The 6,965-nt window shown below is 38.8% G+C and overlaps 1 long non-coding RNA gene across 1 annotated transcript; it reads right to left on the bottom strand.

The window, feature by feature from the left end:
- Window positions 1-1,114: 1,114 nt before the first annotated feature.
- LOC133542273 (uncharacterized) lies at window positions 1,115-1,676 on the bottom strand. Its single transcript, XR_009804111.1, has 3 exons — window positions 1,586-1,676; window positions 1,345-1,440; window positions 1,115-1,249 (listed from the first exon to the last, which is right to left on the bottom strand). It is a non-coding gene; the product is annotated as an uncharacterized LOC133542273 (long non-coding RNA).
- Between the last annotated feature and the right edge of the window lie 5,289 nt (window positions 1,677-6,965).

The raw sequence follows: 6,965 nt of genomic DNA, 5'->3' as shown, positions 1-6,965 counted from the left end.
TTTACCAAACAATCTGTCACTCCTAATTGCTAAATCCGATGAAATCTTCTTCCTCGATGTCGCTTCTAAACAACTATGCCAACTCCAAAGGTATGCGCCGCTTCCTCTTGTTGTTTTCTGCTGCATATTTCACTACGTCCAGCTTGTAATCTGCAGTACATGATTTCCTTTTCGGTGCCATTTTTGTTCAGCCCTTCACAGTTTTTATAAGTTACCGCCAACAATGAAATGATCCATTTTAATAGCTACGGCAGTTACATATAGCATATAGCAGTTAGCATTCCATGACCCACAATGCACTTCTGCCATGACCCTCCCCCGCCAAATTCTTATTGGTCGACGTATGTGTGACGATTGCTGACATTTTCGTCTCTTCCGCGAATGAGATAAATAATATTATTTGATATTTTACGGTAATGTGTTAATAATTTCACACATAAGTTGCACCGGAGTATATGTCGCACCCCCGGCAAAACTATGAAAAAAACTGCGACTTATCCCAGTGGGCACAGAGACGTTTAATCAACGTTGAAACAACGTTACTTTCCCGTGTTGAAATAACGTTCGATTTGGGTTGAAAATGAAAGTTGGATCAACGTTTAAATACAGACATTGAATCAACGTCAATGTTTCAACGTTGATTCAACTTTCAGTTTCTACCTAACAGAGACGTTTAATCAACGTTGAAACAACGTTACTTTCCCGTGTTGAAATAACGTTGGATTTGGGTTGAAAATGAAAGTTGGATCAACGTTTAAATACCGACGTTGAATCAACGTCAATGTTTGAACGTTGATTCAACTTTCAGTTTCTACCTAACAGAGACGTTTGTACAACGTTGAAACAACGTTACTTTCCCGTGTTGAAATAACGTTGGATTTGGGTTGAAAATTAAAGTTGGATCAACGTTTGAATACCGACGTAGAATCTACGTCAATGTTTCAACGTTGATTCAACTTTCAGTTTCAACCTAAGATCAACCAACCAATTATCAACGTAATATCAACCAATATATAAATATAATTAAAGACAACAAAACATAGTGCATATATAGCTCCAGGCTGAATCCTGTTAATGCAAAATTAAAATTAAGTACAAAGAAAATGGAGAATGTCAATCGATATAAATATTTATTTAGCCTGTGATGCCCATCCTATTCCTCCCTTCCGTCCAGGGGCATATTTCAGTTTATTTTTTATGGCATCATGGACCATCGTTTCGGTCCCCTTCTGGGTATCCAAGACACTAGCTGTAAACAGGCAAAAAGAATACAAATTAATTAAGGGTGCATGTGATTTACCCCAATCAAGTTAATGTAATTATTAAACACACACACAAACTCACCTGTGACTAAATCGAGCAGCTTCGTCTCGGCAAAGCTATTTTTTTCCCCCTCTCCCCTTCATGTTCAGATTGGACATTAATTCATTTGTCATGAGTCTGAAATTGAACACGCAAGTCATACATGCAGGCCAAAAAGTACGGAATTTTGCATTATAATAATTCCCGATCTAGCACTCATAGATTAGAATTTGGGTCTTACATCGCCTATTTTTAATATATATAAAGAGAAAAAGGAAAATACCTGTCCATGATGGTGCTTAAACAGCTCTTTAAGTCATATCCACCAATCTTTGAGAGCCTGGCTGTCTGAAAATATACAAGAGAATGTGTTTAGCATACATTGGGGGAAGGGGCTGGCAAACACATTCATACATTCAAGTATAGGGCCTGTTTTATTTACACATGTTTTATCTACACGATTTCATAACCTGAAATTTCTATCTAAATACAATAATATTTCCGATGTAAAAACAGCTACACAATTATAATGTTATAATTACTTACCAGCAAATCTTTTTTGCTTGGTTGAGTGTTTATCAACTCGTCAAGGTCGAGTAGTTCCACCACTGTCTCCAATTTCTGCACATGGAAGGACAGTTTTATCAAAAAATTATCCTTTTTGGTATCATATGTATCATAGCAAGTGTACTGTGTCGTTCCATATGCATAAACTGAAATAATTGGTACATTGCCTTGCATTAACGTTCTGCTTTTCAATTACCGGGAGTGGTACATGTACATAGACTTAGGGGCGGACCAGATGAAACGTGGGGGAGGGTATGTTTTTTTTTGGAAAAAAAGAGATTGTTTAGCAAAAACTGAAAAATAAATAGTTTGTTCTCCTGATGTATATATATTTAAAAAAAAGTTTGCTCCGGTAAGCTCTGCAAAAAAAAAAAGTTGATTGCCTTCTTGTGCCAAGAGAAAAAATGTTGTACCCCCCAAAAATTTCTGCGCTCCGTGCAGTCTTTTATTGTCAATCATAAAACATCTTTCAACAAAATCTGTCTGGATATTTTATTGTCATATATTTTAGTATACATGTTGGCCAACAGGTCAACAGTGAAACTATTTGGAAGTTTCAATACTTGACAAAAGCTCTTGTAATAGCAGTACTGGCCTTATCAGTAAAATAAAAAAATAAGTAAAGATCATAGCATTTAATATTACATGGATCCTTTTATGGGCGACCCGTGGACTTGCCTTTTGAGACAAAGCCTTGCTAACAAGTCAAACTAATTCAAAAGTACCTGTACTTAAAATAAACTGGCAACATTTTAAATAAACATTAAAATGAGCCAGAAAAACCTAACTGCCATCCAGACGGGTGTTTTGAAGATCAAAATCAAGAGGAAGTAAATTAATACAGTGACTGGCGCGGCTGTAAAAGACAATGGGTACAGAACCCAAAAAAATAGTTTGTTTTGTGTAACGCTGGAAAAACAATTGTTTGCTTTTGGGCAGGTGGGGAAAAAAATTGTTGTCAGCTTGGGGAGAAAAAAAAACTCAGCAGCCGATATTGATAGTATAAAGTCGTTCTCGCAATTGTTGGATATATATTCAAACCATAACCAACCATACATACCTCTCTTGTCCTCAGTGTTTTCTAAAATTTTGATTTCTATTTATTGTTTTAATTGGTTTTAACCTTTGAAATAATTTTGGTTTTATATGTATTTATTTTTGTTCTTATTTAGTCATTGGTAGAGCTGAGGATTATATTTGAATATTGTTTTCAATATTGTTGTGCAGCACACACACACCCCCCCCCCCCTTCAACCCCGCCCACCTCAACCGACAGACGGGGGGAGGAGGGGCGGGGGGTCTTGGGTTGGTGGTAGCTGGGTGTACAGTATAATGGAGCCCGGAAGAGTCAGGATACAAGGGATTCTGGGTATTTGTTATGTCGTGTTTATGTTGTGTTATAGTGCGGTGGTTATCCTGAAATGTGTCTGTCATTCTTGTTTGGTGTGGGTTCACAGTGTGGCGTATATTAGTAAGAGTGCTGAAGTTGTTTAAACGGCCACCCTCAGTGCTGTTGAATAAGGATGCCTTGCAGTCTCTTACGTGTGTCCGCAATAGCCTCGTCAAACAATTCTTTGGGCTGGCAAGCTATTTGTACAAGCTGTAGAGGGCGGGAGTGACATCATTGTACACCCTTATTATTGTTCATTGGGTGAACACCAGCGTACATTCGAGAGAATAATTACTCTGAAATTCGGGAGTCTCCCGGGAAAATTGGGACAGTTGGCAGTTGTGACGCTGTCAAGCGGCATTCATATAAAACTCGCGGGCCGCACTAACATTAAATTTTCATAATAAGTTGCGGACCGCGTGTCTGAGACCCCTGGTTTATACATAGCACAAAGCAAAAAAAAACTCGGTATGCAGTATTATTTCACTATAAATTTCAAAAGAGTTATGTGGCTCCCATTGTTTTCTTTATTTTGTGAAACGGGTCAAAATGGCTCTTTGAGTGGTAAAGGTTGCCGACCCCTGATCTAATTAAACAAACCCAAATATGTTTTATACTGGATATATACAATTAAGATTACTTTAACAATGTCAGCAAACATACATGCACAAAACAAGCTGTTAATATAATTTATTCATAAAATTTGAAACTAGCCACAATAACAATAACAATCATTAGCAGTGAGATGCTAGCTAGTTAGTTGGTTAGCTAATGGAATGGAATGTTATTAGAATACCACTAAAACGTTACCAAAATTTAGGAATGGCCTTTAATACTTCAGTTGTGTCTTATATAAAGTCAAAAATACTCACTTTATGTGCAGCAAGGAAGGTAGGTGGCAGAAAACCAAGTTACCGCAAGTAACACAACCCAGAAGCGGAAAAAGACTCTGTCGAACAAAATGTTTCAAAATAAAAGTATCTAAATATTGTACACAAATATCAGCAATTCTTGACAATTACAAGATTAATCGATAAAAATAAGCAGCTTCACTGTTTTTATCTAACTTAAACGTGTAAAAATTAACTAACAATAGATAAACATTAGTGTTCACTTCAATGATAAATGCTGAAGGTAAGCTACATCACAGATAATTAATCGTCTCATGCATCTCATTTTTAACACCAGTAAATTGTAAAAAGATGTCAATGTATTATTATTATCAATGTATTATAATTTCTTTTGTGTTTATTTAATTTATGTATTTGTAGATACTACTATGTTTTTTTTTGTTTTGTGCTGTTTCTTTTTTTGGGAGGGGGGTGAGTGGTATGGTTGGGATATAAACAAAATACATGTGACAGCAAATTTTTAGGCTTATTTTTTGGAGTATTTATGTTTTGAAAAAGTTAAAGTTGTGCGTTAAAGTTCATTTCAGTTGAACTGTCATTAAGTAATGTTACAACTTTCCATGCCAACAAAGTAAGCTACTATGCTAGAAAGTGCTCAAAAATATTAAAGGATGCTGTTAGAGAGACAAAAAGTGGGTAAAAACATGAACAAGCAAAAAAAATGTTTAGAAATGAATAAGATAATTTCAAAAAATCGCATGATCACGCTTTTAAATCATGATTAATTAATCGGGATTAATCGCAGTTGACAACATCGAGGCGGGTATATACGCCGCCAATGTTGCTTGTTGTGGAGGTACAAGTAAAATTCTTGCTTGGGGCTTGCTTTTAGAATTTGGTATTTGTATTTTGTTAATTTTTTTTGTATTTTAAACTTGTCCTAGAATGAATCACTTTAATATTTGCCAATTACCTTGGTTTTATCTAAAGTCTCATCTGATTGCATTTTAAAGCGAAACTTGCCATTTATTATCAGCTGCTGTGCCACTTCCACATACTATTGTTAAACGTTAACTAGAATTATTACATATGATTAAAAAATATTATTGGTCCCATCCCAAATTGCACGACTATTGTGTGTAAGACGTCCTCCACCCCTCCTTTGCAAAGACCACTGTGCTCACGTAGTGTGCAGAAACATGCAAGGAAGAAAAGCGGCGCCATGAATCATAACTACTATCATTAGTTTAAGCACCAGCCGACCCCAAAGGCGCTGAGAGCTCTCTGTGGAGAAACGACGCTTTAAATGAGCCCGATTGTTATTATTGTCCACCAAATGAGAGTGATTAGCAGTGATGTCTAAATGAGCACTAGGTTGTTATTGCCTCGCCGATTATTCTTATTATGATTATTGTGGCGGCTTTATGAGGGGCAGCCTTGTCCTCGCTTGGCATACTTTTAATTCCTTCGGCTGCCTCTATTACTAACCACATGATGTCCTACACACACACACACACACACACACACACAATATATACACACACCCATATAATAAAGGTGTCTACATTAATCAGAGCTAACGTGGTAAAAGCATAAGATGAATGCTAAACGCTGGATTGCTTGATGCAACAATAAATGCAATATCAATACCATGATTGAATATGCATGGTTAAGCAACAGGCAAGAAAAATGTCATTCATATAAACACAGAAGCAAGCCCACAAAGAAGGGAACCAGTGTTAATATGAAAACATAAATACTGATATTATAGTATGTGGAGGGAAATGTGGCCAGCGCTGTCTGCAGCAGCAAAGGTCACCGCCTCTGTCCATGGTCCTGTAGACAGAGCAGCATCAGACGGGGGCGTGGCTGTGCTGACGGTGAGACACAGCTGGCAGGTGATTAGATTGCTCAGGTGCCACGTGTTAATCCATGGGTAGGGAACCTACGGCTCTAGAGCCAGATGTGGCTCTTTCTCTCTGGCACTCATCGAGGGTGGACGCTCCCCTTTCGTCTCCCTTATCTCTCCTGCTTGCTTCTTTGTTTGGTCTTGTCTTAACTTTCTTGTTGCCTCTTTCTGCACTGCTCTCCAAATGTAAACATTGGAACTATTTAACTGGCCTCAACAAAATTGACAAGATTTTGGGTCTGGGGGAACCTGCTGTCGTGACGAAGCGGTTGTTGCTGGACATACAACGGACTCTTGGAAGAAGAAGGAGTGCCGCGTGCCTGCCGACCCTTTTCTGTCGAGGACGGGACGGCGTGGCGCAGTGGGGAGAATGGCCGTGCGCAACCCGAGCGTCCCTGGTTCAATTCCCACCTAGTACCAACCTCGTCACGTCCGTTGTGTCCTGAGCAAGACACTTCACCCTTGCTCCTGATGGGTGCTGGTTGGCGCCTTGCATGGCAGCTCCCTCCATCAGTGTGTGAATGGGTAAATGTGGAAGTAGTGTCAAAGCGCATCTGCTGATCGGAGTAAGCGTTGCTCTGGTTTGTCGACGAATTGGAAGTTGCTGGCAGTCTTCAAAGTAACCCAACGCTACCACAAAGGATTGGAGGATGCGGGAGGAACTGTGGATTACATCGGACTGTCTACCCTGCAGTTTTGAGGACCAGTCATAGACAATTTAGAGTGAAAAGCAAATTTTATTTTCACCCGCATAAAAATCGTTCTTACTAGGATTGTTTCCCTGGCTTCGAGACTCTCCCGAAGGTCACTGCAGCGAAGACACAACAAACTCCCTTCTTGTCTTTCATGGACACACACCTGTTGTTGTTGACTTTGGACTAGCGACTGCAATACTTTAAGGCCGCGGAACAGAGACACACTACGGGCTTACACACATCCACAAAAA

Source organism: Nerophis ophidion, linkage group LG24 (genome assembly GCF_033978795.1).
Source record: "Nerophis ophidion isolate RoL-2023_Sa linkage group LG24, RoL_Noph_v1.0, whole genome shotgun sequence".
Taxonomy (NCBI): Eukaryota; Metazoa; Chordata; class Actinopteri; order Syngnathiformes; family Syngnathidae; genus Nerophis; species Nerophis ophidion.
Note: the sequence above shows the minus strand (reverse complement) of the source record. Positions and strands in the feature narration are given on the sequence as shown.